General features: G+C 44.5%; 1 pseudogene; it reads right to left on the bottom strand.

Annotated features, from left to right (window-relative positions):
* Positions 1-13,401: 13,401 nt before the first annotated feature.
* LOC119931308 lies at positions 13,402-14,301 on the bottom strand (annotated as a pseudogene).
* Positions 14,302-14,615: the final 314 nt, after the last annotated feature.

Genomic DNA, 14,615 nt, shown 5'->3' with positions numbered 1-14,615 from the left:
GGTAAGGCGGGGGAGATGGGGAGGGGGAGGAGAGGAAGAGGAAGGAGGGGGCTCAGTCTGGGCTCAGTCGATTTGTATGTAAACCGTTGGTGTCAAAGGCTCTATGAAAATCTAAATCTGCGTATTTACTGGTCAATTCAAATAACTCCAGCAAATAAGTGAGGCACAATTTCCCCTTAACAGGTGCCAAGCACTCCCTTGGTGACCTCATTCGCTCCCACGGCTTCAACTATCATCTCTACGCTGATGACACCTAGATCTACAACTCTGCCCCTGCTCTCTCTCCTTCTCTCCAGGCTCGCATCTCCTCCTGCCTTCAGGACATCTCCATCTGGATGTCTGCCCGCCACCTAAAGCTCAACATGTCGAAGACTGAATCCCTCCCAAACCTTGCCCTCTCCCTGACTTTCCCATCTCTGTTGATGGCACTACCATCCTTCCCATCTCACAAGCCCGCAACCTTGGTGTCATCCTCGACCCTGCTCTCTCATTCACCCCTCACATCCAAGCCGTCACCAAAACCTGCCGGTCTCAGCTCCGCAACATTGCCAAGATCCGCCCTTTCCTCTCCATCCATACCGCTACCCTGCTCATTCAAGCTCTCATCCTATCCCGTTTGGACTACTGCATCAGCCTTCTCTCTGATCTCCCATCCTCGTGTCTCTCCCCACTTCAATCCATACTTCACGCCGCTGCCCGGATTATCTTTGTCCAGAAACGCTCTGGGCATATTACTCCCCTCCTCAAAAATCTCCAGTGGCTACCAATCAATCTGCACATCAGGCAGAAACTCCTCACCCTCGGCTTCAAGGCTGTCCATCACCTCGCCCCCTCCTACCTCACCTCCCTTCTCTCCTTCTCTAGCCCACCCCACACCCTCTGCTCCTCTGCTGCTAATCTCCTCACTGTACCTCGTTCTCGCCTGTCCCGCCATCGACCCCCGGCCCACGTCATCCCCCGGGCCTGGAATGCCCTCCCTCTGCCCATCTGCCAAGCTAGCTCTCTTCCTTCCTTCAAGGCCCTACTGAGAGCTCACCTCCTCCAGGAGGCCTTCCCAGACTGAGCCCCTTCCTTCCTCTCCCCCTCGTCCCCCTCTCCATCTCCCCCATCTTACCTCCTTCCCTTCCCCACAGCACCTGTATATAGGTATATATGTTTGTACATTTTTATTACTCTATTTATTTACTTATTTATTTTACTTGTACATGTCTATTCTATTCATTTTATTTTCTTAGTATGTTTGGTTTTGTTCTCTGTCTCCCCCTTTTAGACTGTGAGCCCACTGTTGGGTAGGGACTGTCTCTATATGTTGCCAACTTGTACTTCCCAAGCGCTTAGTACAGTGCTCTGCACACAGTAAACGCTCAATAAATACGATTGATGATGATGATGATGTTGTCTTACCTCCAGCAAAGAGCGATTTTCCATGGGCCTACTGTACCTAAACCTTCTTATAGACTTGACAGATGTGCCAGGATGAGGCAGTCACTCAAGCTAAACTCATACAAAGTCGTCAGAGAGGAAGACCATTAGAAGTTGCTAGAGCTGGTAGTAGCTCACTCCTGATGACCTCCTCCCTGACAGATAGGTAATTGAATTCAGTAAAAGGTAAGAGGTAACTCAATAAGATGGTCACAGCCATCTCAGGGGAAAACTGAGAAAAGAGGAAGGGGCTAATTAATTGGGATGCCCCTCAAGCATTTTGAGTTAGAGATGGGCTGAACAAATCTTGGGGAGGCAGGGGATAGGAAAAGTGGTTAAGAGGTTAAGATCCTGGAGGAGTCAGGTAACTATCCCAGGGGTAGGAAAACGATCACATCAATGGGAAGGCCTTTTGCCCTGGTCTCAGAAAATGCTGACAGAAGAATCAGGAGTTCTTTGTTGTGTTGTACTTTCCCAAGTGCTCACTAGAGTGCTCTACACACATTAAGTGCTCAATAAATACGATTGATTGAATGAATGAATAACAGCCCGAGTTCACGTAGGGATTAATCCAACCGTATCCACCTAAGAACAATTCACTGGGGCACAATTCCACTACCAGAAGATACACACCCTCATCTCTCACCCTTGCCCATAACCTGCTTACTACTGTAGACTCACACCCTTATACCCAAACAGCCAGTTAGGGATTGGGGGGATGAGTGTGAGAGAGTAGGATGAGACACTCCCCCATTTTGTAACCCTGGTTCTTTGCTTTGGTGTTCATTACAGAACAAGAGTATTACAACTGAGACTGGAGTTCAGACTGTATTATAAGAGTTGCGGCTGTGGAAAAGTCATGTACATGTCACTCAAAGTCTTGATCCCAAAGCCAGACTCCAAACAGCACAGACCTCTGACAACTGAGACAGAAAACAATGAGGGTTCTCTGGTGGAGTCATAGCTGTTAAACAAAGCTGTGGGATACTGAACTCTCTCTCTCACTCTTTAAGGTATATGGTTCTGGGTATGTGTGTTTGTGTGTGTGTGTGTGTGTGAGAGAGAGAGAGGGAGAGAGAGAGAGAATAAATCAGAGGGCTGTGGGTAGTGAAATGTTAGGAGTGAAAGGCTTAATGCACGTATTACAGCACTCTGCTTCTAAAAATGTGAGAACCAAGTGACAGTGAAGAGGAACCTACTTTATACTGGAAGGACCAGATAAAAGATGAGAGACCAGATAAGAGACAAGGGAGAAGTTGCCCAGTTAGACAGATCAAAGAGAAACAGCTAGCCCAATCTAGATAAGGTCACTACCTTGGTTGAGTAATTTCTAGGTACAGTGAAGGGATGGGATATAAGGCCAGGCTGCTTGCCGGGCTAGCAGTCTGCAAGAGCTGCCGATAGACCATTTATTGCCAGTAGAAAATAAAAGCACTCCTTGCTTAAACATCAGGCAGAAACTCCTCACCCTGGGCTTCAAGGCTGTCCATCATCTCGCTCCCTCCTACCTCACCTCCCTTCTCTCCTTCTCCAGCCCAGCCCACACCCTCCGCTCCTCCGCTGCTAATCCCCTCACCGTACCTCGCTCTCGCCTGTCCCACCATCGACCCCCGGCCCACGTCATCCCCCGGGCCTGGAATGCCCTCCCTCTGCCCATCCACCAAGCTAGCTCTCTTCCTCCCTTCAAGGCCCTGCTGAGAGCTCACCTCCTCCAGGAGGCCTTCCCAGACTGAGCCCCTTCCTTCCTCTCCCCCTCGTCCCCCCTCTCCATCCCCCCCATCTTACCTCCTTCCCTTCCCCACAGCACCTGTATATATGTATATATGTTTGTGCATATTTATTACTCTATTTAATTATTTTATTTGTACATATTTATTCTATTTATCTTATTTTGTTAATATGTTTTGTTTTGTTGTCTGTCTCACCCATTCTAGACTGTGAGCCCACTGTTGGGTAGGGACCGTCTTTATATGTTGCCAACTTGTACTTCCCAAGAGCTTAGTACAGTGCTCTGCACATAGTAAGTGCTCAATAAATACGATTGATGATGATGATATGGTCTCCTATTCCCATTCTGGAGGAGAATGAAGAGCTAATAATAATTTCTATTATTTCTACTTCAAATCTATAACATGTCCAACCTCCCACTTAATCTTCATTCATTTATTCAATCATATATATGTTCTGTTTACTGTGTGCAGAGCTCTGTACTATGTGCTTTGGAGAGTACATTACTGCAAGAAATAGACACATCCCTTGCCCAAAATGAGTTTGCAGTCTAGAGGCATAGAGAGAATCAACACAAGTAAATAAATTAGAGATACATACATAAGTGCTGTAGGGCTGGGATGGGGGAAGAGCAAAGGGAGCAAGTCAGAGTGACACAGAAGCAAGTGGGAGATGGGGAAAGGTGGGGCTTAGGCTGGGAAGGCCTCTGGGAGAAGCTGTGCCTTCAGTAAGACTTTGAAAAGGGGGGAGACTAATTGTCTGTCAGATTTGATGAGGGAGAATGTTCCAGGCCAGAGGCAAGATGTAGGCTAGCAGTTGGCTGCAAGATAGGTGAGATCAAGGCACAGTGAGAAGGTTAGCACTAGAGGAGCTTAGTGTGTGGGCTGGGCTGTAGAAGGAGAAAAGTGAGGTGAGGTAGGAGGGTACAAGGTGATGGAGTGCTTTGAAGCTAATAATAATAATAATAATAATAATAATAATGGCATTTATTAAGCACTTCCTATGTGCAAAGCACTGTTCTAAGCACTGGGGAAGTTACAAGGTGATGAGGTAGTCCCACAGGGGGCTCACAGTCTTAATCCCCATTTGATCTTAATCCACATTTTACAGATGAGGTAACTGAAGCACAGAGGAGTTAAGAGATGCCCATTCTGGTCTTGGATGTCCCACTCTCACTTCAAACTTAACATGCCTAAAAGAGAACTTCTTATCTTCCCACCCAAACTCTGTCCTTCCTCTGACTTTCTCATCACTGTAGATGGCACCACCAACCTTCCTGTCTCACAAGCCTATAAGCCTGGTGTTATCCTTGATTCCTCTCTCTCATTCAACCAACACATATTCAAACCATCATTAAATCTTATCGGTTCAGCCTTCACAACATCGCTAAAATCCATCCTTTCCTTTCCATCCAAACGTCTACCACATTAATCCAAAGAATTATTTTATCCTGCCTTTTATCAGCCTCCTTGAAGACCCCACTGACTTTTGTCTCTCATCATTCCAGTCCATACTTCACTCCGCTGCCTAGATCATTCTTCTACAAAAACTGAGTCCATGTTTCCCCATTCCACAAGAACCTCTAGTCCTTTCCCACCCACCACTGCATCAAACAAAAACTCCTCACCATTGGTTTTAAAGCACTTAATCATCTTGCCCTCTCCTCCCACACCTCACTACTCTCTAACTACAACCCAACCAGCATACTTCATTCCTCTAATAGCTACCCTTCTCACTGTACCTCAATCTCATCTATCTCACCACTGACCTCCTACTGCTGGCCTGGAACACCTTTCCTCTTCATAACAGATAGATAATTTCTCTCCCCCACTTCAAAACGTATTGAAGGTACATCTCCTCCAAGAAGTCTTCCCTGGCTAAGCCCTCCTCTCTTCTTCTCCCACTCCCTTCTGCACTGCTCTTAACTTGCTGTTCATTCATCCCTCCTCATATCCTCACAGGACATACATATATAACTGTGAATTTATGGATTCACTTATTTATTCATTTGTTTACCTATTTATATATTCATTTATTTATTTACTTATATTAATGTTTCTCTCCCTCTTTAAACTGTGAGCTCGTTGTGGGCAGGCATGTGGCCATGTGTTTTTATGAAGCACTTAGTACAATGCTTTTCACACAGTAAGCTCTCAATAAATCTGATTGAATGAATTAATCTTGCCTCTGTCCTCTTAACCATGTTCTGCCTCTGGCCTGGAATGCCCTTCCTCTTCAGATCACTCTTCCCATCCCCTTCAGAGCCTTACTGAAGGCACATCTTCTCCAAGACAACTGTCCTCACTAAGCCTTCTTTCCCTTTTCTTCCATCCCTTCTGCATTACCCTGACTTGCTCCCTTTATTCACCCCTCTCCCAGCCCCACAGGACTTACGTACATATCTGTAACATTTATGTAACATAATGTCTTTTTCTACTAGGCTGTAAGCTTGTTGTAGGCAAGGCAATGTGTCTGCTGTTATTATATTGTACTCTACCAATTAGTACCCAGCTCCGTGAACAGCAAACACTCAATAAATACAACTGACTAATTGACCAATACGACATCAAAGAACACAAAGGAGAGTTCATTTGCAAAGGAAATCAAGTCTGTGAATTAGTTATGGACTGCCTGCTATAGTTCCGAAGTGAATGTAATTCCGTTCTACACATGTTATTATACAGATAAAAAGAACACTTCCTTCCAGACTTAGGCTGCGTACTGCATGACGTTATTAAATGATCAAATTGCTCTTTAAGCAGTTGATGGTCACAGTCAGAATGAGGCTTCCAGCAAATTTGGAAACTAAACCAGTGGAATAGAAGATGGTGAGCAGTGGTGGAATGAGAAAGCTGAATTACGACCAGATTGCCAATAATTTATTTACGTAGTTTAATCCCCTTTAGGTACAATCAAAGCATTTGGGAGGAACAAAGGTCATTTTCAGAAGAGATCTCAAGACTTTAGGACATTATGTTTTGCAGGGGCCGATTGCCAGGAGTTATTTAAAACAATTAAAACTGATACTGACTGAGGATTAAACAGCAGATGTAAATGACAAGGATCTGGGAGGAAGTGGATTCAAGTAAATTAAGTGATGATGTTCCACATCATGGTGGAGCACGGTGTAAACAGGAAAGAAGTAAATAGGGAGAAATTGATTTTTTGAAGTTTAAACTGCAGCATGAAAGATTCTTCGAATTTGATTCAAAGCCTTCAATGCAAGTGTTAAAAATAGGAAAATTAAATCATTCTTAGGGAGATTTGAGGATAGCTTAATCCAGTGAACTGTTCAGGGACTAGGTTGCTTCTGGTGGGATATAAATGAAACCTAATGGTTTGTCAAGTTCCTAGGGACATGCAAGTGTGTCAGTGTGTGTGTCTGTCTGTGTTGTAGAATTATGGGGAGAAAGTTCGTGGGCCTTTCAGGTGTCATAAGAGAGAAAGGCAGAAAAAATCCTTTTATTTCAGCAAAATACCCAGTCTAGTACTCCTCAGTTCCATCCTGTTTCCCTGACCAGCCTGGGATCAACTCTAGCAGAGACAGCCCTGCAGCTCCAAGACCAGGGGCAGATGAGCAAGGTATGAGAAATAAAAGGGGTGTCCTAACCAGAAACTGGAAAGACCTGCTGAGAGGTGGGGGTTTGGCTTTTGAAGGAGTTCCCCAAGACTGGGAGGCAGAAATCTGTGCTGAATATACAGCTGGGATGCAGGAATAGGATGGAGAAAGGGACTCAGCATATGGCCAAGAACAGGGAGCTATTTTGCTACAGCTAATGAGTAGGGAGACTGAGGCAGGAAGGGAAATTCACCTCATTTGAGAGGGGCCCAGGGTGTGTCTTATAGTCAGGGTGTGAGGAAATGGCCACTTCTAACGGTCTTGTTCCCTTTTGATCTTGCTGACCAGTCCTCTCCTGGTCCAAGTCTCTATCGGCTTATGGAAAAGATGATCTCCTCTCCGCTCTGACCAGAGTCAGCAAGAATCAGTGTGGCCTAGTGAGAGACAGCATTGCCTAATGGATAGAACACGGGCCTGGAAGTTAGGATCTAGACTCTAATCCCAACTCCACCATTTGCTTACTGGATGACCTTGGGCAAATCACTTCACTTCTCTGTGCCTCAGTTCCTTCTTCTGTAAAATGATGGATAAGACTGTGAGACCCGTGTATTACATGGACTGTGTGTGACCAACCTGACTAGCTTGTATCTACCCCAACACATAGTACAGTGTCTCCCACATAGTAAGCACTTAACAAATAGCATTAAAAAAAAGAAGGAGACACTCACCAGGCTGCACTTTGATTCGGGACCTGAATAACTCTCTCCCCTCCGTGGTGGCCAGGGTGATATTTATAAGGAAAATTTTCATGTCCTCATCCCCCTCCAGGCCAATGATTTTCTTGTCACTAGCAGGATCCTGACACTTCTGAGCAAGAGCAGGAGATGACTTGTCTCCAGTGACCAGAAACCTCTTGTGTCAGCCCATCATAGCAACAAGCCAGAAACAGCTGAGCCATAAGTCTTTTCTCACTTTCTGGACTACCCCTTCAGCGATAATAATGATAATAAAGGAATAATAATAAGGAAAAGAGGGTCTAGCCAGGGAAGGCCTTTTGAGAAGGAGATGTGATAAGGCTTTGAAGAGGGAGAGAGTTTTTGTCTGCCAGTTACGTAGATGGAAGGTGTTCTATATATGAGAGGTCAGCAACAAAATAGATGAGGTTGAGGTCAGTGAGTAGTATGACTTTAGAGGAGCAAAGTGTGTGAATTGGGTTGTAAAATGGGAATAGTAAGGTGAGGTTGGAGGGGCTAAGGAGAGTGAATAATTTTAACGTCAACAGTAGTTTCTTTTTAATGAGGAGGTAAATGGGCAACCACTGGAGGTTCTTGAGGAGAGGTGAAACTTGGCCTGAACATTTTTGTAGAATAATGATCCAGACATCATAGTGAAGTATGCACTGGAATGGGGAGAGACAGGAGGCAAGGAGGTCTGCAAAGAGGTTTATACAGTAATCAATGAGTGTTCCAAGGGAGTGAGTGTACATAAAGAATAGGAGGGGACCCAGAACTGCTTTCTGAAGGACACCCAGTGCTAAGGGGTGGAAGGTAAAGGACGAGCGCTTAGTACAGTGCTCTGCACACAGTAAGCACTCAATAAATACGATTGATTGGGCCCAGGAAGGAAACTGGGAATGAACAGGCAGAGTAATTGGAGATGAATCAGGAGACAACAGGGTCAGGGATGCCAACGTTGTATAATATTTCCAAGAGAAGGAGATGGTCGACAGTATCAACGGCAGCAGAGGTAGAGGAGGGTTAGGATGGAGTAGAAGATGTTGGATTTGGCAAGAAGGAGATCATTTGGAAATCTTGTCTCAACTCTGTTTCTAGGGACAACCATGAAGAAAAATGCTGTCCTATTAAATGCTAGCATGTCTGTGGTCAGTGGATCAGCCCCTTCGTGTTGCTCACCTGTGACACTAGAGTCATCAAGTTCCTAGGTGATTTCTGGGGAAGAAGACCCTCAAATCCTCTCAGACCATACTGCAGTCTGCAAGCCCTCTTTGACATAGAAACCCAAGTGTAGAAATTGTTTCACAAGAAATGAGATCTTGGGACAACAGTGGCACCATTGAACAAAGGACATTCCTAAGCCCAATGCCTGAAGAAAATCAGGGCTTTATTGTGGGGTGATGGGTTGCTGCTTTGAGAATTTCTGGACAGACATCCCTCCTCTGGAACCTTTCTTAGTCTCGTGGCCAAGATCCCTTTAGTGGCTCTAGCAACTCCCACAGTGCTTTGCTAGATCTTTCTGTTATATCCATGGATCTGCCCTTCATTTATCTTAATGTGGGAAGCAGACAATCCTAGTGGAAAGAGCATGAATCTGAGTTACAGTGGCCTGCGTGCTAATCCCAGCTCTGCCACTTGTCTGCTGTGTGATCTTGGGCAACTCATTTACTTCACTTTAGCTGCAGTCCCTCAACTGCAAAATGGGGATTCCATGCCTTTGCTCCCTCTTACTTAGACTGTGAGTACCCTGTGGCACAGGGACGGTGTCTGACTTGACTAAAGTATATCTACCTCAGTGCTTAGAACAGTGTTTGTCTCATAGGTAGCACTTAACAAAGACTGTCATCATCATTGATTATTATTATCGTTTTTATTTAAGAGTCCAGTTGAGGCCCATGGAATTGTCAGATTCATATGCTCTATATACTCTATACTTTATATATGGTGATGTGCCAATCACCGTTCTAAGTACTGGTATAAGGTAATCAGATGGGACACAGTCCCTGGCCCATATGGGACTCAAAGCCTTAATCCTCATTTTACAGATGAGGTCACTGAGGCAGAGAGAAGTTAAGTGACTTGCCCAATGTCACACAGCAGACAAGTGGTGGAGCTGGGTTTAGAAACCACGTCCTCTGACTCCCAAGCCCGTGCTCTTTCCACTAGGCCATGCTGATTCTTCTCATACTTTGACAACTACTCCATCATAAACATAGTAATGAAGATAGGAAGAACCATAGGTACTAACCCTGTTAGTGACCAGCTGCAGAGATAAGTTCACTAGTTACAATATTTTTTTAAGTTCTTATTATGAGGCAGCACTGTGTTAAGCACTCAGGGAGACAAAAATTCCACAATACGCAATACTGCCTGAATCACCATTCTGAACTGAAAGCCTGTTCAGCAGTTCTGCCAGGCCGAATGTCTATTCTGCCAGGCAGAGTCTGATGGTTTCTGTGTGATTTTTAGCTACTTAGTTTAAACACTATCTTGAATTGCTGAATTTACAATTTAATCTTTTTTTAGTCCACCATCACTGCTCTACATAGCTACCTACCACAATTTAGATTGTGAGCCTCAAGGGTATAATCTGTCTTGGATTTACATTAGTTTAATTAAAATAATTATAATAGCAATTGTGGTGTTTGTTAAGTTCTTACTCTGTGCCAAGCACTCTGCTAAGTGCTAGGGAAAGTATAAAATAATCAGATCTCACATGAGGCTCACCATCTGAGTAGGAGAGAGAACAGGTCTTAAATCTCCATTTTGCAGATTTCCCTGAAACCCAGGGACATTAAGTGACTTGACCAAGGTTACACGGCAGCTACGTAACAAAGCAGGGATAAGAACCCAGGTCCTCTGACTCCCAGAATCATTCTCCTTCCACCAGGGCAGTAGGCCATGCTGCTTCTAGCCAGTACTTGGTATATAATTACCACTCCTAATGAATATTAATTTATTCATTCATTCATTCAATCATATCTATTACATTCTTAACTGTGTGCAGAGCACTGAAATATGTGCTTGCGAGAGTATATTATAATAATGAATAGACACATTCCTTGCCTACAAGGGATTTATAGTCTAAAGGGGCAGACAGACATTAATACCAATAAATAAATTGCAGTTTTTTTACATAAGTGCTGTGGGACAGGGTTGGGGGTACTTCTTGTGATATAAGGCTTGTGATATTTGGGTTACACAGGGACTTAGAAGGTGCGGAAGGGGTATGAGGTAATAGATTGTAAAACAAATGGTTAGGATTTAGGAATAATCTGAAAGAAGCAGTAATTCTGAGCTAGGAAGCAAGAGGATGTAGTGGAAAGAGGTTACACCTGGGAGTCAAAGGACCTGGTTGCTAATTCTGGCTCCATCATTTGTTTGCTGTGTGACCTTGGGCAAGTCACTTAACTTCTCTGTGCCTCAGTTACCTAATCTGTAAAATGGGGATTAAATCTTCCTCCCTGCAATTTAGACTGTGAGCCCCATGTTGGGCAGGGCTATCTCCCATCTGATTAACATGTGTCTATCCCAGCGTTTGACACATAAAACCATTATAAAAAATTAAGAGGAGATTATCTTCAAGTGTGGAGAGGGTGGTAATAACAAAGGGAACAGAAAAGTGGACAGGGGATTTAAGGGCTTCTGTTATGAACCAAAATAGCAGGGTGGAGGGGCATCAATTATCGAGGAAACAGGAAGGATTGAAGACCCCCTCCCTACACTGTGAGATAAGGGGGTTCTCTGGACACAAGGTCATGCATAGCACCTGAATCAACAGTGACCATTTGAAACTCCGAGGAGGGAGATGGGGGAAGATGACACCATACCTGCCTCCTCTGCCCGTGACCACCAAGCAAGAACATCTCGAAATATACAGAAAAGCATCAGTACACCCCAGAGCAACTGAGAGACAACATCAGAGGAGATCTTTCCCGGGGGTGGAACCAGGGAAGATAGTGGGATGGTGGAAAGATTAAAGAGGGCTTCGTGAATGGAAGGACTTGGCCACCAGTGAGTATACCCGTGTGGAATGGCCATGGGCAATCTCCTGGTAAGTATTGGAGGAGAGGAACCCGAGATATCTGGTGTAGACAACTCGCCTAAGGAGTTTGGAAAGGAATGGTAGCAGAGGGGTGGGGTGATAACAGGATGGAGTATGGGGTCAACGAAGTTTATCTTCGGGTAGGGGAAACATAGGCATGTTTTCAAGCAGTGGGGTGGAAACCACTGGAGAGTAAACAGACTAAGATGGCCATCAAGGAGAGAAGAAGAGAGGGGGCAAGTGTTTCGATAAAGTGTCAAGGGATGGGATCGTTTGAGCAGGTGGATGTGGTGGATTTTGACAGAAGACAGATCTCTTCTCTTCTCCTGGGAAAGATGAGAGAGTTGCAGAAGGGGCAGGAGGAGGGAGGGACTGGAGAGGAACAAAGGAAGATTTAAGGAGATCAAGTCTGATAGTCTCAATTTTGTCAACAAAGTACTTAGTCAAGTCATTAGGGACAGGACATGAGGGAAGCAAGGACAGGGGATTTGAAGAGGGAGTTAAACAACTGGAAGAACTAGAGAGGGCAATGGTCTATGTGGTACTGCCACTCAGATTCTTTGGACCGCCAAACAAATACTGATTTTTTATTGTGAGAGCACTGGTGCATGGGGAGGGGCAGGAAAGACTGATTCATTCTCAGGAATCATTTATTCAAAACTATTTATTGTACAGAACAATGCTTAGGAATCTTTCTGTGTCCTCAAAGAGTTTACCATCTAATGTGGGGAGACCAAAAGACATACATTGAGGAATGGAGTGAAATTCACTTATAATATTATCTTTATGGTAAATACTGGCTCCTTGTAGTGCAGTCTATTGGCCTAGTGGAAAGAGCCCAAGCCTGGGAGACAAAGGATCTGGGTTCTGTGCTGTGTGGCCTTGGGCAAGGTACTTAACTTCTCTTTGCCTCAGTAAAATGGGGATTAAGACACTGAGAGCCCAATGCAGGGCAGGGACTGTGTCCAGTCCGATTTGTTTATATTCATCCCGGTGCTTAGTATAGTTCCTGGCACATAATAAGTACTTAACAAATACCACAATTAATGTTATTATCATTACTATTATCACTGTCTTTAAGTAAACTCACTGTCTCTGTATTCTGCTTTAACGGAGGAAAATGGGGAAGATGACAAAGGATGAGGAGAAATGAAGGAGTATGAAAATCTGGTGGCTCCATGGGACTCAAGTGTTTCTGTTAGAATAATAATGATAATAATAATAATGAAAATAACACAATTATGGTAATAATAATGATTTGGTCATTGTTATAATAATGATAATAATGATAATGTTATAATAATAATAATAATAATAATGATATGGTCCTCTGCATCAAACACTGTTCTAAATGCTGGGGTAGGTACAACTTAATCAAGTTGGGCACAGTCTCTGCCTCACAGGGACTCATCATCTAAGTACGAGGGAGAAATGATATTGAATCTACATTTTACAGTGGAAAATACAGAGGCACTATGTCACTAGTGCTAGGTGACTTACCTAGGGTCACACATCAGGGAAGTGGCAGAGCCGGGATAAGAGTCCAGATCCTCTGAAACCCAGCACTGTTAGGCCAGGCTGCTATCCAGATAAAGATCAACTGAGGAGACAGAACATGCTGTACACAGATCCAGCCATTGAACGTTACATTAAGATTTAGCAAAGCAAAATAGGAGATGGAGGGACTGTAGCCAAGAGTCTGGGAAAGCTCCTAGAGGAGTAGAAATTATCAGTCCTGCAAACCCTCACCCACTATTGAAACCCTGATTATCTCCAGGGAGAACAGCTATGAATGTCCTTGGTTTAATGGTGTTATTGCTCTTCCATGGTCTTCCTTGCTTGAGACACAGGATCATCACTGAGTTCCCATATCAAAGAAAGTTTGCAGATAGAAGCATGGTCTGAGAAGACTTTCAGGTCTTATTCCCCAGAAAATCACCCAGGAACTTGATGACTCTGGTGTCACAGGTGAGCAAGACAAAGGGGCTGATAGTGGCATATCCACTGACCACAAACATGTTAGCATTCAAGAGAGTGATGCTATTCTTCATGGATGTACCTAATAACAGGGAAAGGACAAAGTTTCCACAGTAGAAGGCTACAAAGCAGCTCACAAGCAGCACAATGGTCTCGGTGGCTCATCTCTCTGGTGATGTTTCAGGGGCTTGGCTGGTACTGTGAAGATGCTGGACCTGGTGCCTGTGTCGATGCAGGAGAAGGACCATGTAGCCACTAGAGCAGCTCATTAGCCCCAGAAAGAGGATGTCACGGAGAGCCATTAGGGTGAGAATCAGCCCCTGGAGGAATGTGTTTAAGGGCACAGAGTAGCAATTGCCCTCAATGGTGGTTGCATTTTGTGAAGCAACCACATGGTACAAAAGGTTGGTGCAAAGCAGCATATTTGGAATCCACAAGATGGCTAAGACTGGGAGGATGAAGTTTGGGATCTGAACTTTGAACTTGAAGAAATAGGAGGTGGTAGGACTGATGGTGATGGCCTGGACCATGCTCAGAAGAGAAGTAGTACAGATGGAGAGGCCCCGGGTGAAGCGGTAGACATAGGCAAACAGCTTACACTCAGCATTGGTCTGTATAAGCCGCAGCCCCAGTATTCCTGCTGTTCTGGTGATCCATCTTGTAAGAAGCATCACGGTGTGGACCAGAGCTAGGTGAATGATGACCAGGTCTGTGGACTTTGGTTTGGAACCCAGGAGGAATGAGGAGAGGTAAAGCATGTTGAGAAGTGAGTTCCCGATGATACCTACTCCGTTCTGGAAGAGGAAACAGACTTCCTGAGCCACATCAATGCTCATTGCTTCTTGATACAAATATCTGCAGCAGCACTGGAGGAAGAAGGATGGGCCAGAGGCTGTGAGAATTTCATTCCTGGAGCTGCTAAGAAAATTGGCAAAGGATCCAGAAAGATTTGAGTATTTCAGTCAAATTGGTAGGGAATACCAATACCTGCCTGTGGATGAAACACTTAGTATTCCCTAGTACACCAAGGTTTAAGTGTCATCCAGATTGCACTAATTCCTGTATTTTTGCACTTCTGTTGCTCATTTCATGATTTATAACCTACTGAGAGAGGGAATGTACTGGGTACAGCCATGTGAAGGGGACAGGG

The sequence above is a fragment of the Tachyglossus aculeatus genome, chromosome 8 (genome assembly GCF_015852505.1).
Source record: "Tachyglossus aculeatus isolate mTacAcu1 chromosome 8, mTacAcu1.pri, whole genome shotgun sequence".
NCBI lineage: Eukaryota > Metazoa > Chordata > Mammalia > Monotremata > Tachyglossidae > Tachyglossus > Tachyglossus aculeatus.
This window is presented reverse-complemented; position numbering and strand designations above follow the sequence as displayed.